The 26,150-nt window shown below is 38.1% G+C and overlaps 1 long non-coding RNA gene across 1 annotated transcript in view; it reads left to right on the top strand.

Annotated features, from left to right (window-relative positions):
• Positions 1 to 25,570, top strand: part of LOC138748189 (uncharacterized) — a 40,631-nt gene extending 15,061 nt beyond the window's left edge. Inside the window, exons 2-4 of the long non-coding RNA XR_011347858.1 lie at positions 3,533 to 3,692; positions 20,240 to 21,934; positions 23,740 to 25,570. This is a non-coding gene — a long non-coding RNA (uncharacterized lncRNA). The remainder of the gene's footprint in view (positions 1 to 3,532; positions 3,693 to 20,239; positions 21,935 to 23,739) is intronic.
• The last annotated feature ends 580 nt before the right edge of the window (positions 25,571 to 26,150 follow it).

Here is a 26,150-nt window from a genome sequence, read left to right as displayed (position 1 = left end):
CTGCTCTAGACCCAATTGTTACTGAAATATTTTGCTTGAGAAAAATTGTCACTGGCCCATTTCCTTTGGAGTTAGGAAACTGTGCACATAATGAGGTACGATTAAAACACATGGTTTTCAAACTTTTTCTTTCCACCCACAAACCACCTTAAGCAATCCCTTTCTAATCACTGGGCACCTAGGATATAGAGATTGCTTAAGGTGGAATGTGAGTTTAATGGGGCAGTTTGAAAACCACTGAATAGAGGATCCTTTGTTTCTTTTTCACCAACATATTTTGCGAGCTCAGGGAAGAGGAAAAACGGGTAGCTCCAACATAGATCCCTTATAGTTCCAGAAAAATATATCTTTTTTTCTCTTTGTTTTTGAACACCAATCATCTGTTTATTTTCATGTGTTGGCTACTTACTTGGGCAAGGTATATTAGGCTGTTAAATTATGTCTATTTATAACTATCTGTTCAAAATTTCACATGCAATTAATAAATCTGCACAAAATAAAATCACACAAGCATTGCTATTGCCCATTTCTTTAGAAGGAGGGGAACCTCAAATTTCTCCACCATGATATTAATTGTTCTGGCACGATCATTCCATGTTCATTTGAATATGATGACAAATGTAAAGTACGCTTTTATGTTGTCAATGAAATTGCAAAAGTGTGAGAAACTTGTTATGCTTTAAAAAAATTAGAACTCAAACCTTTAGTAAACACCATCTCTTAAACTCACAATGATGAATCTACATTCAGTGCCCTTAAAAGAAAAAAATTAAAAGGATCTTCAGTTTAATTGTCCATGGATTTCTACCAAGAGATAGCAAATTCCAGAATTGGTCATTAGAACCAAGTTACAGTGAGTGGCATGCAAGATGCTGAAGGACCTTCTTGATTTTAAACCTTGTGTTCTCAGATCAATGTTTTTGCTCACAGATATGATTTGCATTAGATGTTGGTGCTACCCTCACAGTCGATAATGTGAAGCCTAAGCATCCGGTGATAGGAGGAGGAAGAGAGCAGTCTCTGCATGTCACCATGTCTACTCAGAGGTGTTCACAAATCGACCCTACCATCCAAACATCAGCAAGGAAGAAAGATGGGATGTATTAATTGTAATCTGCCATATCCTCCCACCTTCAAAACTAAGCAGCGAGGAGGATGACACCCACTTGCAAGAGGCTGTCCAAATGGCCAGGAAGTTTTATCTGGGCACGTTCCTGGCTGGAGTTGCCAGCAACTTTAGTGAGGTCATTAATTTCCTCATCAATAGAATTGAGTGAATTTAATTCTCACTTCAGCATGAGCAGAGGTGGAGTCAACGCATCAAAATTATTGGCTTTCCACATTAACTGTGGCTTGGCAGACTTGGAATTTCATTGAGATCTATCTTGCATTGGAAGGGTTTCAAGCATTTCAGGTTCCTGTCAGTACACACCATAGGATTCAGGTCAGTTCCCAATAACACTGGACAATGATTTTGCTCTCTGAACATTTGGATGATTCTTGGGCTGGTGATCACAAAAATCACCTTAAAGTTTTCCTATCACATATTTTTATGATTTCCTGTCATATTTTAAGACTACTAGTATATTGCCCACAAAGCAAGCAGTTTTGATCAGTCCGGGCATGCACTCAGTGCAGGTGCTACGCAAATGTGGCCTAAATAGCATGGAAGGCATTTAAAGATGTTGTTGAGAACTTTCAACTGCAGAGAACCAAACTCCATCCAACTGAGAGACAACTTGCTTCAAGCAAAACCAGGAAGAACAGCATGTCAACGAAAGATTCATTTTCTGCGTTCGCACTTGGACTGCTTCCCTGCTGATCTTGGTGCAGTCAGACCTGAACACGGTGAAAGGTTTTACCAGGACATGGTGACCATGGAAAAGCGATATCAGGGCAACTGAATTCCATCAATGCTGACTGACTATTGTTGGACACTGACGCAAGGGGCATCAGATGCTGAATACGAACAAAAATCAGCTGCCAAACCTTTCTCTTTAGCTCAGTTGAACGAACGCAATATGTCAGCGTCATTATGGGATTCAACAAAAGATAATTTAATGTTTTCCCAACTTCTCTCGTGATACAGCAAGTCCAAACTTACCTTTGTGTTCAGCTTGAAGTTGTCTAACATGATTCCCAATATTTTTCAGGAAGCAAACCTTTCCAAAAAATGTTGTGGTCCAGTATTTTTTGCTGCTGCTTGTGTTTCCATTGAAGCTGAGGCGTAGTCACCTCCCACTGCTTGGTGGTTAGATCTTAATTTCTTTACACGTGTTGATAGAGAAAATTGATAGATGAGCATTGTGTTTATTGTACACGGAACATGAAGCTGGTCGCTTATAATTTTAAAAAGCATTTATGATCATGGCACATGAATTAGTTCATTTGGAGTTCCTGCAGGATCATGTCTGGTCCACCCATTGGCTTTTTGTGTGTATATAGGTGTATATATGAGACATTTCTTGGTTCCTCCATTTCCATCTCCACTATCACTCTAATGACTTGCGTTGTTGGTTACAGCCACAATATTGCCTTTCCTTTGAAAGATGCAGGGTGGTTTTCATTCGAGTTGCACATTCACAAAATTGAGCACCATGCTGAGGTGATAAGGTAATCAATGGTGTGGTGTAGTTGGAGCTGCCTCGCACTGAAATCATTATAATAATCAGACAGTATCATATTAAACAGGAATGTGTTAATTATCCATCATAATTTCAAACCCTGCTTCTGCCTCGCTATCCAATTTGTGCTGAAAAGTCCTTTGAAAGTACATGTAGAAGTCCAAATATGTAAATACTCCTGGCTTTTTTGATATTTGGAATTCTTGTTATTTAATGAATCGAAATATGGATTAAATATTAATGATACAAATAATGGGATAAAACATTTTCCACACAGAATCCTAGAATCAATACAATAGAGAGACTTTTTTCAACACGGCATGTTTCTGCTGTTGGGAACTTAACTGGTCAACTTAAATCCCAAGAACCTGTAATCATGGTTCTTCAGCCACATATCCGTTTCTACAATCCTCTCAAGGGGCCAGTTCAGACCCTTGCACTACACTGAGTGGAAACAGTTTTCTTTTAAATCTTTGCTTTAATCCTTTTGCCAATTACTTTACATCTTACTCCTTGGTTCACTGGAAAATAAAGATAGAGAATGAATGTATTTTTTAAATCTCACTTTACAAAAAAAAACTCCAGTCTCTAATCTCTCTTTGCTAAAATTTCCAAGTCTGGCGACATCTTTGAAAGTCTTGTTCACATCTAATCCAGATATATTCTCCGTGAAGCAAACTCAATGTATGTGGCATAAGCAGTGATTTAGCCCTCTTTGTTTAACATTCGTTTGTGAATAGCATGTTTAGTGAGTAAATTGTTAAGGTGGATCCTGAATGGCTATTTCTCCCTCCTGAGTATATTTAGCACCATGGAAATTCATTTCAGGAAAAGATGTTTATTTAATATGTCGAAGAGTAAGAATTTATTTCTTCAAATTTATAATTCTTTGGTGTTCTCCACTGTAGGCAATTGTGGAAGCCAAATCATTGAATTAATTAAAGGCAGAGATCTACCAACATTTGAATTCCAAGAGAGTTGAGCCATAGAAGGAGGGAGCGGGAAAGTGGCGTCGATGCCAAGATTGAGTAAGCCGTGATGTTACTGAATAGCCAGCTACAGCACCAGGTTAGTCCATTTGTTAGTGGGAGACTCCGATTACTGGTGGGATTTCACTATTGTAGCCATACGCCAATCATTCCTCGGGGCAGATCCCTGAGGGCCAATAACCAGTATCTCTCTGGCTGTACAGAGGTCTGCATGAGGAAATGAAAAAGTACTTCAGGGCAGATGGAACATCCCAGATAAAATGGTGAGATTTGTCTTCAATGCAGTCGAGGACATCTTCTCACCTCTTGGAGCTCCACCATCAATCCTTCAGTGCCATATTATTACCGATCTACAAATATTGTACCCAAACTGGGTCCATCTTAATCACTACTGAGCCTGCACTGTTGTTTTAGAGGATTTCAGTCCTTCTGCAATGTAGATCAATGTAGCTCAAATTCAGTATAGAATTGCAGACTAAGGAGGATGTTTCATCCATGGTCAATCCCAATATACTTCTCAACCACACTAGTTTGTTAACACTGCTGTTTTCCAATGAGTTTGAAAGAGGGAACAGTTACCAGGCTATCTGTAGAGAAAGATTTTATGTGAATATATCAAGTTGATGACCTATTGTCAGAGCTTTCTGATTGTGTTTTGAACAATATCAAAAACAAAAAAAAATTGTTAAAATTGGCATAAAAGAACAATTTGCTAACCTACCTTTTGATCTTTAATACGAGGCTTGTTCAGAAAATCTGAAATGATGTCTAACAAATTGATGACTCTTTGTATCCATTTTCTTTCACGGCCACAAGTGTTTCACTCCATTTTCCTTCAGTGTAAACTTACTTTATCTCCACTTCACTTAACTGCCAAAGCCAACAATTTAAGTTGATCACCAGTTTCCTTGCCCTACTCTAGAATATCGCCAATGTAGAATTTTTTTTAAAAAAATTGATAGGAGCAAGAAAAGTATCTAGCCACTAGTTTCAACCAATCTAGTTGATATCTGATTAAATTGCTGCAGTAATCTCAGTTCCATAATGCTTGTCCATCCTTTAAAAGCTCACTCTATTGTAAAAAACTTTTCAACCATCCTTTTTAGTCTAGCAGGAATAGAGTTGCCTGGTACACAAGCTGCCACTGGAAAATAAAAAGAACATTGAACAATTTAACCATTGAACTGTAAGCAAGAGAAGGCAGGGCATGGGGCCTGCATGCCACATTCAACTTTCTTGATTATTCAGTGGTTCTCTGCAATGAACAAATAGAAGGATTTGTTTTATACAGGACTTTCTTAAAATTTATAAGATAGTCAGATCGTGCTGAATAGTGACACGTTATAAGTGAAGCAAGCAGAAGGTAAATTTACAGGCCCATAAACAAGACTTCATAATTTACCGAACTATACAAACATTCTTCCGCAGTGTGAGAACACAAGAAAATTTATGTTGCCTATCCTGGAAAAATCAGCATGAATTTTGTACTAGCCATCTGGTCTCTACGATCCTTCAAATGGTTGAAAGTCATCCATGTATGTTTTTCAAGGTGCAACTTTTCTAGGATTCTGTGTGGAAAATGTTTTATCCCATTATTTGTATCAAGGTGCGGAGAAGGAACTATTCCAGTAGAAGTTCAGAGTGTAAAAAATGGGGAGGAGTCACGTGATGGAGTAGTGGCCGGACGGTGAACTCCAGCCCTCTCCAGAAAAGTCGGGAAAAACGAGAGAAAATACAAAGGCACAGAAATACAAGTTAAAGAAAAGTGAATATAAAGGTGGAAAGAAGATGGAGACAAAAGGAGAAAAATCAAAATCAACGGAAAGAAGAGAGGAAGAGAAGACAACGGAGGAAAAAGGTGAAGGCCTTACCTGTCCGAAGAGGCCCGCTGCGGAGAGAAGACCCCACTACCTCAGGTCGGTAGAAAGAGAACTACAACAATGGCTCACAGAGCCGAGTAAAAGTGCGCAACCGCGCATGCGCGACTCCTCGCGCATGCGCGATGCGCATACAAAAAAACACACCGACGGGAGGGGGGACCAGCTGGGGAGTCGATCTCCACAGCCGGCAACGACAGCTGCAGAACACCTGCAGCAAGAAGACACCACAGAAGACAATGGAAACAAGAAAGAAGAGGAGGAAAGGGCAGCAAAGAAACAACAGATGGTCAACCTAGAGGAAGAAGAAGAGGAAGAGGAAGAGTACAGGGAAATAGAAGAAGAAAAGATAGGCAAGGTAAAGGAGGTACTTGCTCTTGTTAGAGGATACATGGAGTCATTTAAAGAATGGCAAACACAGGAATTCAATGATTTAAGAAGAAGAATAAACAACACAGAAAAGAAAATAAATAAAATGGATATGACCTTAACAGAAATGGGGAAAAAAATGGACAAGATGGAAGAACGGGCAATAGCAGCAGAAATGGAGGTAGAAGACTTAAAAAAGAAATTGGAGGAATCTAATAAAAAAACTAAAGAGACACAAGAATTACTAGCCCAAAAAATAGATATAATGGAAAATTATAACAGAAGAAATAACATAAAGATAGTGGGCCTTAAGGAAGATGTAGAAGGCAAGAATATGAGGGAGTTTATAAAAGAATGGATCCCTAAGGCCCTAGGATGTCCAGAACTACAGCAAGAAATGGAAATAGAAAGGGCACATAGAGCATTGGCCCCTAAACCACAACCACAACAAAAACCAAGATCTATTGTAGTAAAATTCCTAAGATATACTACAAGAGAAAAGGTGCTGGAGAAGACAATGGAAAAAGTAAGAGAGGGCAACAAACCACTGGAGTATAAAGGGCAAAAAATCTTCATTTATCCAGATATAAGCTTTGAACTCCTAAAGAAGAGAAAAGAGTTCAATGCAGCAAAAGCGATTTTATGGAAGAAAGGATATAAATTTACACTGAAGCATCCTGCGGTATTGAAAATATTTATTCCAGGACAACAAAACAGACTATTCTCGGATCCAGAAGAAGCACGAAAATTTGCAGAACAATTACAAAAATAGACTGAGGGATGAAGACGGGTAATGAGAGCAAAAATTATCATGATTGATATGTATGTGGGTAAAGACAAAAATAGACTGAGGGATGAAGACGGGTAAGGAGGGTAAAAATGACCACGATTGATATGTATGCGGGTAAAGAGGTATAAGAGTGAATAGAGACAACGGGCATATGTGAAAGTATCTGTAATTAGAGGAAAACATAGAAAGTATAGACAAGAATTAATAAGGGAAGGTAATGGAATAGAGAGAATAAGGAGGGAACTAAAAGAGTGACCTTTGTGACATATAAAAAACGAAATCTTTTCTGGGGGGGGCTGGGTGGGGGGAAAAGAGCGGTCACTGCAAAATCAGTTGACGCTTGCGAGTGGATTCGCAAATCCAAATGGAGAGGGGAGATGTGGTTGTCCGACAAGGGATAAAGGGCAACTCAGGAGGGGAAGGGGAGATTGGGGATAAAGAAGATAGAAATAGGAGAATAAGGAAAATGTTGGATGTTGTAGGAATGTTGTCTGGTAAAGAGTTGAAAATAAGAAAACAGAAATGGAAAAGGAGGAAAGGTAATGATGGAAAAACGGAAAGAGAAGATAAACAAAATATAAAATGGCTACGCTGAACTATATGACTCTAAATATTAATGGAATACATAACCAAATTAAAAGGAAGAAACTACTAAATTTACTGAAAAAGGAAAAAATAGATATAGCATTTGTCCAAGAAACACATTTAACTGAATTGGAGCACAAGAAATTAAAGAGAGATTGGGTAGGACATGTAACAGCAGCATCGTATAATTCAAAAGCAAGAGGAGTGGCTATATTAATTAGCAAAAATGTGCCATTTAAAATAGAAGAGGAAATAATAGATCCAGCAGGGAGATATGTTATGATAAAATGTCAGATATATTCAGAGCTTTGGAATCTACTTAATATATATTCACCTAACGAAGAAGATCAAAAGTTTATGCAAGATATCTTTTTGAAGGTAGCTAATACGCAAGGGAACATACTAATAGGAGGGGATTTCAATCTGAATTTGGATCCAAATATGGATAAAACGGGGAAAAAAATTAACAGGAAGAACAAAGTAACCAAATTTATAATTAAATCAATGCAAGAAATGAAACTTGTGGACATATGGAGGAAACAAAACCCAAAAGAAAAGGAATACTCATACTACTCGACTAGACATAAAACATACTCAAGGATAGACCTATTCCTGTTATCAGCCCACATACAAGGGAGAGTTAGGAAAACGGAATATAAAGCTAGACTATTATCGGACCACTCACCCCTGTTATTGGCAATAGAGCTAGAAGACATCCCTCCAAGAATGTATAGATGGAGATTAAACCCCATGCTACTTAAAAGACAGGATTTTAGAGAATTTATTGAAAAACAATTAAAAATGTACTTTGAAGTAAATACGGAATCAGTGGAAGATAAGTTTATACTATGGGACGCAATGAAAGCATTCATTAGAGGGCAAATAATAAGTTATGCAACCAAGATGAAGAAGGACTATAATCAGGAAACAGAGCAGTTGGAAAGGGAAATAATAAACATAGAAAAAAAATTAGCAATAAAGGAAGATACAACCAAAAGAAGAGAATTGGCGGATAAAAAAATAAAATATGAAACATTACAAACATATAAGGTGGAGAAGAATATAATGAAGACAAAACAGAAATATTATGAACTAGGGGAAAAAACACACAAAATCCTAGCATGGCAGCTTAAGACAGAGCAAACTAAGAAAACGGTATTGGCAACAAGGAAAAAAGACAAACAAATTACATATAATCCAAAAGAAATTAAGGAAAACTTCAGAGAATTCTATGAACAATTATACCGAACCGAAAACGAAGGGAAAGAAGGGAAAATAGATGAATTTTTGACTAAAATTGAACTACCAAAACTACAAATAGAGGAACAAAATAAATTAACAGAACCATTTGGAACAGTAGAAATACAAGAGATAATAAAAAATTTACCAAATAATAAGACACCAGGAGAGGATGGACTCCCAATAGAATTCTACAAAACATTTAAAGACCTAATAATACCGCCCCTCCTGGATGTAATCAACCAGATTGATGAGACACAAAACTTACCAGATTCATGTAAAACAGCAATAATTACAGTGATACTAAAACAAGGGAAAGATCCACTCTCACCAGCGTCATATAGACCAATATCTTTGCTAAACACAGATTATAAGATAATAGCTAAACTATTAGCGAACAGATTAGCAGAACAGGTACCGAAAATGGTAAATTTAGACCAAACTGGATTTATCAAAAAAAGACGCACAACAGACAATATTTGTAAATTTATTAACTTAATTCATGCAGTAGAAGGAAATAAAGCACCGGCAGTAGCAGTTGCTTTAGACGCAGAGAAGGCCTTCGACAGAGTAGAATGGAATTACTTGTTCAAAGTATTGCAAAAATTCAGTTTACCGGAGAAGTATATTAATTGGATTAAAGCATTATATAAGGGACCGTTAGCGAAAGTGACAGTAAATGGACATGTATCAAAGCAATTTAACTTAAGCAGGTCAACGCGGCAGGGATGCCCACTATCACCATTATTGTTTGCGCTAGCTATAGAACCACTAGCAGAATCGATAAGAAGAGATAATAATATAAAAGGAATAAAAATAAAAGACAGGGAATATAAAATCAGTCTGTTTGCGGATGATGTGATAGTGTACTTAACAGAACCAGAACTATCAATAAAAGAACTATATAAGAAATTGAAGGAATATGGAGAAGTGTCGGGATACAAGATAAACGTAAATAAAAGTGAAGCAATGCCTATGAATAACGCGGATTTCTCAAAATTTAAGGAGGAATCCCCATTCAGATGGCAAACGCAGGCAATAAGATACCTAGGTGTGCAAATAAACAAAAATCTAGGCCAATTATATAAACTCAATTACAATCCACTAATGAAAAAACTACAGGATGATTTAGAGCATTGGAAAGAGCTACCACTAACACTGATAGGAAGGATAAACTGTATTAAAATGAACATTTTTCCAAGGATACTATACTTATTTCAGGCATTGCCAATACAACTGACAGAAAAATTCTTCAAAGAGTTAAAGAAAATAATAAGGAGATTTTTATGGAGAGGGGGGAAACCGAGGATAGCACTAGACAAATTAACAGAATGGTATAAACAAGGAGGCTTACAATTGCCAAACTTCAAAAATTATTATAGAGCCGCACAATTAAGGTACCTATCAGATTTTTATCAAACAAGGGAAAAACCAGACTGGACGAGACTAGAATTAGATAAAATAGGGGAAAAGATACCTGAACACATATTATATAAATGGGACGAAAAATTGGTACAACATAGAACTTCTCCAGTATTACACCATCTCCTCAATATATGGAAGAAGATACATGTAGAAAGAAATAAAATAAATTACCAAATACCAAAACTAATATTGACGCAAAATAAGCTACTCCCTTTTACAATAGACAACCTTGCCTTTAGAAAATGGGAAAAAAAAGGGATTAAAAGAATAGAAAATTGTTTTTCAGGAAGTAGATTCTTATCCTTTGAACAAATGAGAGATAAGTACAATATAACGGGAGATACAGCGCTGGCATATTACCAACTGAGATCCTACTTGAAAGATAAATTAGGAAGCAACTTGAGTTTACCAGAGGGAAGTAACCTTGAATATGTGATTACAGATACAATGTTAATCAAAAGATTTATAAAAAATATGTATATTAAACTGCAAGAAAAGGAAAATGAGGAAACAAATGGTAAAACTAAACAAAAATGGGAACAAGATTTAAATATAAAGATAAAAAAGGAAACATGGGAGAAGTTATGCTCTGGAACGATGAGAAATACAATAAATACGAGGCTGCGTATGATACAATATAATTGGTTACACAGACTATACATTACACCGCAAAAGTTAAATAAATGGGACCCAACAGTATCTGATAGATGTTTTCGATGTAAAAAAGAAAGGGGAACAACAATTCATGCAATCTGGACATGTGAGAGAGTAGAAAAATTTTGGGATGATCTCAATCAGATATTAAATAAAATAACAGAAAACAATATACCAAAGAATCCAGAGATCTTTCTCCTAAGTAACATAAAAAATAAAGAATTTGGAATTGACTTGGAGGATGCACAAAAAAGATTTGTTAAGATAGCCCTAGCTGTAGCAAAAAAATGTATTATGTCAACCTGGAAATTGGAAGATAATTTGAAAATACAACAATGGTATATAGAAATGAATAAATGTATTCCATTAGAAAAAATAACATATAGTTTAAGAAATAATATCGAAATATTCGAACAAGTATGGGAGCCTTACATTAAATACAATAGCGAAAACCTACCGGGAACAAACATTACCTAAGTTTATGGAAGGAGAAGAGAAGAAAAAAATGGACTCAGTAGAATTTCTGGTGTATTTTTGTTGAATGACAACATTGTCTAACTGAATTAATGCAACCTAGATTGTATAACTAAAATGGATGAGAGGGGGGAGGGATGGGGGGGTGGCTTGGGAGGAGGGAGGGGGGAGGGAGAAAAAGTCACTGTAAATGTGTGGAAAAGAAAAAGTGTATATCATGGCTATTGTGATTTATGGTGTGAAAAATAAAAAATTTTAAAAAAAAAAAAAAAAAAAAAAAAAAAAAAAAAAAAAAAAAGTGTAAAAAATGAAGCAAACTGTAAATGCTTGAATCACGCAACAGGTTATTCAGCATCTGTGGAAAAAAAAAGAAACGGAATTAATTTTTCCAGTCAGAGATTTTAACAAGTAACTTTAACGGTTCAGAGTAAGTGGAGGGAGATGGATATGCAACAGGAAGTGTCGGTGATGGGTTAGTCTGTTAGAGGGGAATTAGGCTCCAGTCTGATTTGTGTGCTGATAATAACTTTGGGATGTGTCGAGCCCACTTTGGAATACTCTCCGACAAAGTGGCTATCATAGCATTGCAAGGGGGAGAAAAAAAAACCCACAAATACTGAGAAAATAAGAAGCTGGAGAGACACAATGGGTCAGCATCCATGGGCAGGAGAGGCCAGTCAATGTTTTGGATTTGGTCTCTTTTTTGACACTGCATTTCTGTGTCCCTCCAGCTCTTCATTGTGTGCTCAGGATAACTGCTGCTTGCCAGACTGGATGGGTTCCTCCAGCAGTATCTGCAGATACTTTTCTCCCGCCTTCAGTGATGTTCACGCTGGTTCCTCCTCCCATTCTGTAATGTGAAGATTGACTCCACAGACTTTTCTGCTCATGCTTGATGTAACAATACAAACATCTTTCTTAAAATTTCCTTGCATGACCTTTGCGCATGTAGATTTTCGTGTAATCCAACTTATTTTTAATAATCTTTAACACCTTGTTCAAATATCCCTGAATTGCAAATGATTGTTACACAGGGAAGTTTGTAGATGCTGTGATTGTAGCACAATGCACAAAAGTGCGAGAAAATTCAGCAGGTCATGCAATGTCCAAACTTCCTTGACAAAGGGCTCAGGCCAAAAATGTTGGTTATAGATCTCTTTGCTTCCTATGGATGCTTCTCCAACACTTTTGTGTGTTGCCCTCATTATGCCCCAAAGGTAGAGCTCTTCCCTGATATAGTTTCACGGCCAACTGCATGTCCTGATGGATAAAACAGATGGCAAATCCAGTGGCACTCATTCAGTGTGAGTGACCAGCTTTCTGGTCATTATTGCTTCTCGGTTATACATTGACTGTCACCAGAATTTATTTCTTTCATTATGCTTTACTACAAGCCTTCACTGGAAACGTCTGACTGTAGTGAGTGGCGCTGTTAGCGCAACGCCATCACAGCGCCAGTGACCAGGTTTCAAATTTTGTGCTGTCCATACAGAGAATGTATTTTCTCCCTGTGTGGGTTTCCTCCCACTGTTCAAAATGTAGCAGGAGTGGAGGTCAATTGGCCGGCATGGTCTCGTGGGCCGGAAGATCCTGTCACTGGGCAGTATGTCCAAATTTAAATTTAGTTTTAACCATGTCATCACTGAAACTTCCCTCTAGTCATGGCAGGATGGGGTTAAAAACATGTATTAGCTGCTCTGAAGAGGGGTAAGTAACTGCGAGTGAGTTTCTTCAAAATAGTTTCATGTGGTTCCAAGAATAAATTCACTTTTTGGAAACAAAACTGAACATATACTCAAATAACAGCTATGTGGCTTAAATATTTTGATTTTCGGCCGGCTGCCTTGTTATTTTAAATGTTGAAAAGCATAGATAGTGTAGATATAGACAGGTTGTTTCTCATGGTGGGAGAGTTCAGGACGAGAGAGCACGACTTCAGGATTGAAAGGGTGGCAAATCTCTTGAATTTGTTGCCACAGGAAGTTTTGGAGGCCAGGTCATTCAGTCTAATTTAAAGCAGAGGTTGATCAGTTCTTGATTAGCCAGAGCATCAAAGGTTATGAGGAGAAGGTTGGGCAGTGGGGATCTGGGAAAATAGATCAGCTCGTCTGCTCCTATGTCTTATATTAATGCCCATTGATAAAACAATGGAGAACAAAGAACTATCACTTGCCATGTTGGACAGGTCATGTCCCTTTGTTTTTCATTGTGTCACATTATACTCTAATAAAGCAACAAATAGAATTAGATCTTGTTTTTAATCAGTTTTCTAGCCTGAAATTGTAAGAAAAACTGGCATTTGCATGTGGTCTTTTAAACTCATTGAACAACCCACAGTTATGAACGAAATCTGCAATATTCCTATATGTCAATCTTGTAATATTTGCACTCCATGTTTCTTTCCTTATAGGACCACTTTAAAACCTTTGACCAAACTTGAGACCTTCTACCCAGTAGTGTTGCACACTTTTAAAAAAAATTCCTTAAGAAGATGCTGGAGTCTGAATTAAAGAAAAGCAAACCTCATGGAACTCACTGGATCTCTAAGTATCTGAGAGGGGTAAAGCAATTGTCAACAGTTCCCCTAGCTCCACAGATTCTATGCGACCCACTGCCTTCCTTCTCAGAGGTCTGCTTTTGGCTCCATCTTCCCTTGCAGTTTTGTACACTTTGGAATACTCTCCGACAAAGTGGCTATCATAGCGTTGCTGTCACCAATCATTATTTTACAGGTAAATACTGCAAACTGTATACAAATTCCCAAGTACCATCATGGAATGAATGGCCAGATAATTGCACATAGTGGAAAAATGATAGACAGGTTCATGGGAAAGCTCTTTAAAATATGGGCAAAAAAAGTCCTTTTCCAACATCTTTAATTTTTTTTTTAAAATCAGGACAACAAACTCATGCAAACTCAAGACATCCTCAACTACTTTATCCCGATTGTATATTTCTCCAAAATTGCTTTTCAAAGTTACATTATAGAATAATGTACTTTCTTTCTTTGGCTTGGCTTCGCGGACGAAGATTTATGTACTTTAAGACATGCAGATATCTACCAGAGGAGCAACACGAGCACCTTTATATCAGTAATAGAGCTAATTGGCATCAGCTATAATTAGAATTTACAATGGAGCCATATTGGAAACCTGTCTACTGCAACAAATAGACGACAGAGAAAATTATTAATAAAATTCCAATCAACTTGTCTGTAAACAAGCTGAACCCATTGACCTTAGCAATCTTGAATAGATGAGTTGTGATGCGAATCATTTTCAATTAGCAAAGTAGCAAGTCTATTCATTAAAAATATATACAATTTAGAATGAGATAAGACGTCATGTAAGAGATGATTGCTGGAAAAAAAAATTGCCTTCATTTGGCACAAGCATAAATTTTATCTAGCAACTCTAGACTACAATAATTATTTGGAGCGCATATGGTGAGAGACACAGAATTAATAATTGCCTCAGAAAGATTCCATTTTTAGTCACATTCATTTTCATACATCATTATAGAATCACATCACTGATTTCAATCACCGCTCACTTCTCATTTGCAGCTGTGCTTTTAAGTTTACGCCATGAACTTAATGTGAAAGTTAAACTGGGGGAACCTTTTGCATATTTTAGGATCTGAGACAGCAGAGAGTTTTTTTTAAAGCATATTTGTTGAGTCCTTATGGCTTTCCTTTGCTTTTTCTAATTTCTCCCTCGGAAAAAGAATAAAAGTTGTGTGAGACCGCCACCTAGAGGGTTAAAGGAGTTTGAATATTTATGAATGGCAGATTTGAGAAATTTCCTCCCTCTCTCGGTCTCCTTTCCTTGTCTCTCTCTCTCTCTCTCTCTCTCTCTCCCCATTCCCCCCCCCCCCCCGACCAGTTCTCCGCTTTATCTCTCCTATCCCACCTATACATGTCTACAGCCTCTTGGCTGTTGACCTGTGTTCCTCACCCTGCCTATTTATTCAGGTGCCTGGTGTCCTTTTGCTCATAACAAAGAGCTCTGGCCCAAAATGTTGGTGATATAATCTTTGCCTCCTCTGGAGGCTGTGGGGACCAGAGCTGGTATCAGAAGAGATCTAATCGGTGGGGGCATTAGGGTAACCACAGCAGGAAGGCACAAACTGCTGTTCGAGAAGTCATTCAATTTGGGGGGAGCTGCGGTCTTCCAATCAATGAGGTTTTCCTCCACTGACGAGTGTCGATTAGGGGTAGTGAGGAACGTGGCTTTCAATTTAATCTGTGTTCGTTTGTTAATTCTTTTAACATTAGCCCCTTCCACACTGCCAACCCTTCTAGGAAGTGGGCATGCTGCACTCAGGAGCCTTTCCCACTGAACCATGCTTTACCTGGTTAAATCGGCAGAGGTGGCAATGCAAGAAAGAACTTTGGCACCACCGGAAGGCGATTAGTGAGTTAACTCATCGGGGCTCTGATACTTGCCCCGCCAAGTCGGGACATTTCACACTGAATGATTACCGGGAACAGGCCCGCTAAATTAGCTGGTTAACCCACACGGAATCGGCAGTGTGAAAGGGTTAATTGTCTCTGGTGAATGTCAGCGCCTGAAATGCACACGAGAGTGATTTCCCGTATGGCTCGAGTAGACCCCAGGAAAGATTCCTGGATCTATTCCCATATGTACCAACATACCATAATGTACATTCCCCAGACTTTCTCAATCCACCCTTGCTCAAACGTGCTGGCTGCTGCAGAGATAAGTTTTCATTTGTCTTTTATTTTTGGCCCCGTTGACAGCCTTCATGGGTAAGGAGTGTCAGTCACTGAAACATCTAGGGGCCCTCACAGGCAAGCCTATTCCTGTCTCCTTCAGGACGACACATGCTCTCTGAGCTGACTTTTCCCATGGTCCTCAATTCCCTAGTGACACTAGTGCTGTGGGTGGGTAGGTGGACACAAAATTTCATTTGAAGAGGCATGGCCTGCGAATCCCCACCCCCGCCCCATGCTGAGCCGTCATCACTCAAGCTCCAAGGCACCGACTCCAATCCCTCCTGAGGCAGTGTCAGTGGAAGAGCAGAGCGCTCCGCATCATGAATGCACTGGCGCTGTTAGTGGCTGGCTGGTGACATCGCGGTGATGCTGTCAGCCCGCGACCCATCTCACTTCTCCCTCGCCCACTTACTCACCCCTCTCCCTCTATGACCCCCTCAGGGCAGCTGTGACTGGTGGGGACTGTGTCAGCCTCTCCAGCACCTCACTGGGCTGCTGGTCAGCGCCTCAATATGCGGCAGAGCAATGGCCATCTACCCTACCCATAATCCCTCATGCGGCTGGAACCACTCTGGGAAATGCAGAGTGGTTCCAGCTGCATGGGGGATTATGGGTAATGAAGTCAGCCATTGCTCATATGCATAGGACCAGTAGCCACAACTCCTCAACGGCCTAGCCACCTCCAGGCTGAAAGGGAACACATCAGAGCAGGCTTTTGTCGGCCTGCATGAAAAGGGAAGTAATACCTTTCCATTTGGCTTTCAGCCAGCCTCTATGAGGCGGCTAACTATGAAAAGGCTTTCTTAAGCTTGCTAATAAGGAGCTAGCAGTGGGTAACATACTCTGGGGAAAGAAAAGACCAATAACAATACATGTCAAAGAGACTCTTCTTTCCAATTAAGCTTACTGAACAGCCTTTTGGCATACTTGTCAACTCCTTGTTGCAATTATCCAAACAGGTCAGAGACTGTCTTGCAGGTAGCTGTATTATGTAAAGTGAAAGGCTGCTTCAGACAACACTGAATGAAGTGCCACTTAATTTAGACAATGAATCTGTATAGATTACCACTGCTGATCTTGCTGACCAGCAAGTGATCTATTGCTTCCAAATTATTAGAAATATAAATTTTGGATTTTGCATTTTAATTATTATTTCAAAACCGCTAAAGACTTTTGGTATTCTTATTGATATGATTTATTGTTGTTGAAGTGTCAGTTTTAATTTTCATTTGTTTGCTCAGTTTACAAAGATTTTGATTAGAAAGATATTGGTGGACTGTTGCAATGTATACATTTTGAATTTGAGAACCAGTTATAAATTATCTTTAAACAATTGTTTAAAAACAAGGCAATCTCCTTTTCATTCTAATGCATTTAAACGTGGGGCCAATAACATTTTCATTCTCTCATGTCAGTCTTGTCTCTGTTATAGCACTGTTGTTAGTGCATCTGAAGGTCATTGTGTGTTTAAGCCCTTCTCTAGAGACTTGAACACATAATCTAGCCTGGAATTTCAATAGCGTATTGAGAGAGAGCAATGAATGTACTGTTGGAGATAATGTCTAGTTCAAAATGTCAAAACAATTTTTGTTACAATAATACTTAATTTACAATTCATCATTTTGAATGTTTGGAAGTAATTAATTGTGTTCTCCACATTTCACGAATCCCTGAACTCTTACCTCAGTCTGGACTGCAATCTCCTTTGCTCAGGTGCACAAACAAAATATTCATCCTGCTCCTGTCTGTTAAGGATAATCATAGAGTTTATTAGAGACGTGTTTTTAAAAATGACCATGAATGGAAAATGGACTCTTCCGTGAAATGTTAAATTACAGGAGTTTATCTTGTGAGTGGCTGTTCCCATTGCTGGAAGCAAATGTAAACACTGCTTGTCGCAGGGGGAGTACAGGTTTGCTACGTTGATTTATTTTCTGCCACGGAATCCGCTTTTGAAAAGATTAGTTGATGTCCTTTTGATTGAACTTGTTCAATATTTCTATTTATGATGCTCATTTACAAAAAAACTGTGATAAATAATGCCAATCAAATATTAACATGAACATAACAGAACTACCAATTGTATTTTACAATTTCTTTTTAAAAAAAATACTCCAAGACCAATTAATAGTAATTTGTAGTTTTGGAACTATATCTGTGGCTTCCTCAAACTTTCATTGACCTTTCAATGCCTTGAGGAATTAATTTCACCTCCATCTGGCATCTCTGCAGGCAGCTACCACTGACACTGGTGACTTATCACGAGCATGAATCCCAGTCTGCACCAACGAGCTCTTTGGCTTGGATTTTAACCCAGTGATAAAGTTTAGTGCAGGGGCAATATTCAAAGAAAGAATGGGTTTCCTGAAAGTCATGAACAAGTTTCATTGCAGGGATCACAAGACTCCCAGCTGGATAGCATGCAAGCAGGCCTGCCCAGCCAATTCATCCATGTTGACTACATTGCCCATTTGAGTGAGTCCAATGCTTGCCCCATTATTCCTTCTAACCTTTTCCATCTACTAACCTGTCCAAAAGTCTGTTACAACCTCATTTATCACTTCCTCTGGCAGCTTGTCCCATATTTGCACCGTTCTCTGCGTGAAACTGTTGCCCCTCAAGTCCAGTTCAGAGCATTCTCTTCTGACTTTGAGCTTGTTATCTTTAGTTTTGTACTCAGGGGAAAAATACTGTGACAATGCAGTATACCCACAAAAGATCACTCCTTCACCCCTTCCACTCCAGAGTAAAACTTTCTAGCCTATCCAGCCCATGATCTCCAGATGCACTAACTCACTCAAATCGTCGAGACCTGATTACATATTTTTTGCCTCCTTTCCAGCTTAGTGACATAATTTTTACAGCTGGGTTACCAGAACTACACACAATAGTCCAAATGTAGCTTGATCAACATCTGGTACAGCTGTAACATGAGAACCCAACTCCTCGACTCGGTGGCCTATTGAAGGGGTCAAGTGTATGTCTAAATTTTTAAAATAAAAAAATTAAGTGTGCCAAATGCCTTCATCACCACCATGTCTACCTGCGTCATCGCTTTCAGGTGGATAGTGCACCAAGGCCATACGATTTACTGTGCAAGTTTTACACTGGCTTAACTTACTAAAATACAACATCTTACATTCATCCAAATTAAAATCCATCTGCCATTCCTCAGCTCACTGACTCAGTTGATCGAGATTCTACTGTAATCTTGGATCGTTTTTCCTTTATACCACTAATTTTAGTGTCAGCCAGAAATTTGCCAACCAAGCTATCTTCATTCTTATCCAATCATTTCTAAATTTTTAAAATAATTTTTTTAAAAATTTAGACGTACAGCATGGTAACAGGCCATTACATAATGCAACCACGTCAGACCCATTTATTAGACTGTTATATTCAAATAATAGAGATTAAAAAACTAATGGGTTGGTCTCCCTTATCTATTTTAATTATGGAACATATTAATTTGATTAGAATGAATACTTTACCTAAATTTTTATCTCCAAATCTTTTTTTCATCTCACTGGATTCAGCTATTTCTACGTATATTTTGCAAAGGGAAAAAAAATGTATAAACAAAGCCTTTCTTCACTAGACACATTAAATGGAGGATCATCATTCCCAGATTTTACATTATATGATTGGGTGATTAATACATGTAATTTATTAATTTGGATAAATCAGTGAATTGCCCTTCCTAGGTAGAAATAGAATTGCATTTTGCTTAAAAAAAATCCCACCATGTTGGCAATTGTAGGATCTTTTTGACTATTTTCCATTTCCAGATTAACCGATAATCCATTGAATATTTGGGCTCAATTCAAGAATTTTTTTGGAATTGAGGGTTTTTCACTAGTTAGTCCAATTACAGATAACCATCTTTGTTAGATAGTTAGAGATTTCAAGGAATGGCATAGAAAAAGTATTCAAAGATCTTTTTATTCAAAATAATTTGGCTTCTTTCAAATAATTATCAGCCAAAGTTAATCTTTGCAATAGGCATTTTATTCTGTCCAAGCTTTGGATTTTCCACGGCTTTCTAATACTAAGGCTCTTGATCTGTTTTTTTTTAAATATACAATTTTATTTTCATGGTGGATTTATAGCATGTATAATTTACTGGGTCTTAAATTCAGTCCCAATGGCTGGGATCAAAAGAGATTGGGAAAGAGTCTTGAATATAACATTTTCAAATGAAGGTCAGTTCTCTACTCTCAGCTTGATTAATGACTCCTCATTTTGTGCAAGGCACTGCTTATTACAATTTAAAGTGGTGCATAGAACTCATATGTCCAAACTTAAATGATCCCATTTCTATGCAGATATTGATCCTTTTTGAGAGAAATGTAAAATTTTTGAATCCTCATATGTTCTGGGAATGCCCAAATTTAGAGAGATTTTGGAAAGAGATTTTTCAAATGAACTTGGAACCTGTCTGATAATTGCTCGGTTTGTTTTTTCTTGTGTCTTAGATGAACCTCTATCAACATCTCAAGAAAAAGTCTTAGTTTTTACTTATATAGAAATGGAAAGGAGATTCATCCTCCACTCATATGCAGTGACCATAGAGAAAATCAGATACAATATTAAAGATAGAAAGTTTCAATTTATTAAATTATGGTACCAATTCTTAGAATTTTTTTATAATTGGAAGAATCAATAATTATTATACATTCTGGTAAAGGTTTGGCTGTTCTTCGGGAGTCCCCAGTGATTCCACATCATTATTGATTTTTTTTCTCCAAGAAAGGTAATCTTGATTAGAGGGAAGGGGGTCTTTTTGGAGTGTGATAAAGAAGTATGATGCAGTATATTGCAAATAACAGAGGGGGAACAAAAAAAAACAACAAATATTTTTCCTTCTTGTTCAGTACATTCTAATGGAGCCAATCTACTCATTGATCATGGGTTGACCACTTCTGAAGAATGGATGAGACAGTGGTAGATAAACCTCTACCCATTTTTGAAACAATATAATTTACGCTACTTACCAAGACGAGTAGCGATGTTCATTAGTCCAGATGTGGAGAAGGTCTGCCACCCAGTGGTGAAGATATGCAATGTGCATCTACTTGCCTTCAGTTTCACATCAATAGAATTTAAAGCTTTTGAAAGTCTTCCTTAATTTGGCCCAGTAAATTGAACTAAAAATTAAATGTTACAGAATTGTACAGCGTGAAAACGTGTCCACATCAACCAAAATATTCCGCCTCCCTGTGTTTTTGCTCTATATTTCTCTAAACCTATCCAATTACAATTTATTATTCATTCAAAATCTCATTTCATGATTTCCCCCACTTTCTGATTAGAAATTATGCCATTTTCTAACACAAGCAGATTTTCTGCTCTTTGCAATACCATTACCTGTTCATGTAAATGTTGCAAATGAAAGCACAGCTGGTGAGGAGTGAATAATATCTCAAGCCATTTTCATTAATCAGTTTCAATTATATCTTGTTGCAAAAAGATTAAAAGTGAGCATATTCCTTAACATGAACTAATATTTCACAATTTATTTAGGCTACTTATTTGTTTGATGTTACTTACTGAGCCCAGAAGGACTCTGGAAACTAACTGAAAGGCTGCAATGGGGAAAAGTATTAAATTAATATAAATGATGCAATTCTAATCCCAAGACTGTAAACCTATAATTCACTTAGTCATAAGCTGTAAACAAGACTAGAGCTTCAAATGAAAACAATTATTATCTTATTATCTGTATTGAATGATCACTATGAAGAACTGCACGATTTTACATCATTACACATCTCGGACTTTGACTTGTGTACAGCCCATTGAGGAGGTCCAAGGTCAGGGGCTTGCATTTTTCACTGTCTACGCCATTGTTCAGCTACGCAGAGGGGGATGAGTTGGAGAAGGTCAAGATGAGACCTTAAGACATTTTTAGCAGAAATAAACTATTCAGCCATTCGAGTCTGCCCCATTTAATTATAAGCTGATCCATTTCCCCACTCCCCATAACCTTTGATGCTCAGGCTAATCAAGAACCTAGCAATCTCTGCCCAATGACTTGGCTTCCAAAACCACCTGTGGCAACAAATTCCACAGATTCACCACCCTCTGGCTGAAGAAGTCCTCATCCATTCGTCACCTCTACTTCAGGGAAGGCCGACCTTGGAAAAGCCCTGCAGAAAAGTTAAATGCTGGCGAGTACTTCTATTGGTTGTTTGTATTTTGCATTATTATATTTTATTCTGTCTTAATTAAGAGAAGGAAGAATTCTTACAAATTTTAATAATTTAAATTTGTATGCATGGCTTTAGTTAAGTCTTTCAACTATCAAAACTGTTCAAACTCAATCAGATTTGTGAGACATGACTTCCCACTTACAGAATTGCACTAACTATCCTTAGAAGTACGTTCATCCAAATGCACGTTTATTTTCTCCATCAGAATATTCTTTATAACTTACCGATCACTGGCCTATTGTTCCAAGGCTTTTCCCAGCAGCTCTTGAATTAGAGACATCACATTTACCACACTCCAATGAGAACCTCACCTGTACTTAATGACAATTCATGAATCTCAGCCAGGGCACCTACAATTTCCTATATACCTTCTGTCAGTGTCCTTGGATACATCTAATCAGACCCAGAACATCTGCCTTCCTTCATACACACCACGACCTTCAGCACCTCCTCACCTGAACTGCTGGCTGTTTACACGGCACTACCATTTATCACCACAAGCTCCCCACAGTAGAATGAGAGGAGAAGTACTTCTTGAAAACCTTGCCCATCTCTGTGGCTCCACACAGAGCTGACCATGTTAATTCCTCAGGGGGTCCTATTTCTTTCTTGAGGTACCCTTTTCCCTTCATGTATGTGAAAATCTCTTGGGATTATTGAGTTAATAGGATTTTCCGGCCAATGAAAACCTCCCATGTAGAAAAGAAAATATTTCTAAGTAAATAATTTACGGTCATATACAATGTACATATGCACTGAAAATCTTTCCTGCAACAGCCCAGCGGGCATTTTAAAAACAGAATATTGCATTAGCAAAATAAAAACACATACTGCTCCATATCTAATTTCAGATTACTAAGAATCTCATCCTCTTCTAGTCAGTTATTGCAAATGTGAGCAGTTCAATGAAATGCCCAGGAAACAAGCATAGGACTCTCACAAAGAAGTTTCAAAAATGCCTGGTAATATGCAGAGAGTTTTTTTTTGGGTCAGGCAGAACATAGAGGAAGAGTCAACATTGCAGGTCTGTATCCCTTTGTGAGAACTGAGGAAGGGAGAAATTCAACTTAATGTTACTTATTTCTCTGTTAGGTCCCTATTCTTAACCCTAAACTTCTGCCTAATCTGCTATCTATTTTCCCCTGAATATCATTTTGGCTTTTCAGATCTCAACGCTTCATTTATTTTTGATTTGTCTATGTGCAGAAATTAATCTCCCTATCATATTACCTAAAGAAAGGGAAACATCAGCATCTTATATGAAAATAAGCTTTCTTTGGGCTTGCCTTCAGAGTGAATTTTGGTTAGTTTAAAACAAATCAGAAAGCCTGCTACATGTGATTTTGATTTGTTAAATTCCAGTGTTAGCTTCCATTCAATTTTTAAGAAACTATGAATGGAAATATCTATGAATTTCAAAAATATTCCAGACAGCAATAGCAGAAAAATCTTGGCCTAGAAATCCAACCGTGCAGTGAGTGACTTTTAAACACTATACGCTTGAGTTGTACCATAAAATCAATTGCAGCTTGGGACGTTACAGTCCACACTATCTATAATGCAACTTTTGATTGCACTGTTTAATTCGGCTAATGTCCACATGCTTGAAGTGTTCAGAGCAATCGGCGGCAGTTCAATGCCAATCGATCCCTCCCCTCTGAAATTAATTCACATTAAAGCAATTAACACATGGAAAGCAAATCTGAACAGCAGGAACGAGACTTGCAGCTGTGCTATTTAAAGGAATTATCAATTACTTGCAGGTGTTCAGGAGAATCATTTGGAGCAGAGCTTGTGGGAAGGCAGATGGTCCAAAGGCAATGCTGGGGAGAACAAAGAAAACCCTTCCCTCACGAGTCCTCCGGCACAGCTGTCCCCATTTGTTTGAGGACGATGGTATCCAGAGGACAAGGTCTTCAAAGACATTGGAGGGAAAGATCTGTCTCCCTCTGAAGGTAACCATTATCCAGAATTTCATAGACTGAGAAAATTTAAGTTCTTGGGTGCCACTACCTTGGAAGATCTTTCTTGGGCCCATTGTGAAGAAAGCATATCAGTGGCTCTACTTCCTCAGGAATTTGCAGAGGTTTGGTATGATATTGGAAACCCTGATGAATTTCTACTGATGTCTGGTTGCAATAAGGTCTAGTACAAGGACACCAATACCCCTGAGCAGAAAGCCCAGCAAACGGTAATGGACATCACAGGTAAAACCCTCCCAACCATCGAGAACATCTACAGGGAACGCTGCCGTCAGAATCCACATCACCCAGCACATGCTCTGTTCTCGCTGCTACCATCAAGAAAGAGGCGTAGGCTGAAGGCTTCCTGAGGTTTGGACTTGAAGATCACTTTGCTGATGGTTTCACCTGGTGACTGCAGAGTCTGGAGGTGAATCCAAGGACACTCATAGTCTCTGAAGGGACTCTCTATTTCTCCTATTGTTAGGGGCCTTATGGCAAACAAAAGTGAAGTATTTCATGCAAATGTTGTATTTAGTTCTTATTCCGTGACAATAAAAGGAACCTTGATTAAAATTAGTTCAGAATCCAATAAAAGATAAGCAAATACAATCCATACCACAGAGAAAACTACAATTTAACAAAGGCCTTAGAGCAGATGGAATCTAGATTCAGTGATCAACCATCTGACACTGGCCTATATATGATGTCTTTTCAACAACATATTAAATGTTGGCCTTAACTGATGCAAAATGCTTTGTCCTCGACTCACCTCTGTATAAACATGGAAATGATGTTGGTATTCTATAATGAAATTTGTTTGTCACGATGTATCCATTCTAACTTAATGGCATTGCAAAATAAAATGGTATCAAGCAAACCAGCCTCACCTAAATCAGGTCAACACAAATAATAAGTGTAAATTAACTTCGGCATGAAAATGCTGAGACTGCATACCAAGGTTCATCAACAGCTATAATGTCTTCAATGTTTCTGTGATATAACATTTGTCAAAACTGGAAGTGTGAGAGAAAACAAATTTCTTAATTGGGCAGAATGAAATCAGTGGGAGGGAGAGGTGCAGGAACAACGTGCAGAAAGTGAATCACAAATAGTAACCTCTGCAACTGAGGAGTGGGAATGGAAAAAAAATTCAATGGAATGAAAGGAAGGAGACGATGAAAAGGCTTAGAAATAATTATTTTAAAAGTAAATTTTAAACCTAATCCCTTAAGTGCTTTATTTGGTATTGTTGGACATAACTTTAACAGCATCTGATCTTCAACCATTAGCTTTTCTTTCTCTTATGGCTGGGCGGGTAGGCGGTGTTGCTCAGATGGAGGGACGTTACCCTGCCTACACATGCTCAATGGCTACATGACGTCACGTGATGTTTAAATTTAGAGAAGATTAGATGCTCAATTTCTGATTTGAATTTTCAAATACTGTGGGGACCCTTTTGAGTTACTTTTATAATCTTTGATTTGTTATAAGGAGAGAAATGTTGACTAATGAGGTCATTTAATCACTCTGATAAGAATTCTGGCTTCTTTCTTGGTAGTGGGTTTAGATTTTCCTTTTTTAAAAAAATAAATAAAATATCAAGCTGATTAAAATGTAGGGTACCTTAGATTTAAGTGTAATGTATCTTTTTGAATTTTAACATGTATCCAATGTAAATAAAAATATATATGGTTGCTACCCTCCAACCCAAAGCAGTGTCCTTTGTGAATGATTTATACATCCAATTCCAATCAATTGTCATTAATCACCTATAAGTATTATGCAAAGCATTACAATTAAATGCTTTGACAGAGGTGCACCAAAGAAAAGGTACAAGGACTGCCTAAAGAAATCTCTTGGTGCCTGCCACATTGACCACCGCCAGTGGGCTGATAACGCCTCAAACCATGCATCTTGGCGCCTCACAGTTTGGCGGGCAGCAACCTCCTTTGAAGAAGACCGCAGAGCCCACCTCACTGACAAAAGGCAAAGGAGGAAAAACCCAACACCCAACCCCAACCAACCAATTTTCCCTTGCAACCGCTGCAATCGTGTCTGCCTGTCCCGCATCGGACTTGTCAGCCACAAACGAGCCTGCAGCTGACGTGGACTTTTTACCCCCCTCCATAAATCTTCGTCCGCGAAGCCAAGCCAAAGAAAAAAAAACAATTAAATATATTAATTATGTGAACCAAGTTTTGCTTTCTTTC

Source organism: Narcine bancroftii, chromosome 13 (assembly GCF_036971445.1).
Source record: "Narcine bancroftii isolate sNarBan1 chromosome 13, sNarBan1.hap1, whole genome shotgun sequence".
NCBI classification, from domain to species: domain Eukaryota; kingdom Metazoa; phylum Chordata; class Chondrichthyes; order Torpediniformes; family Narcinidae; genus Narcine; species Narcine bancroftii.
This window is presented reverse-complemented; position numbering and strand designations above follow the sequence as displayed.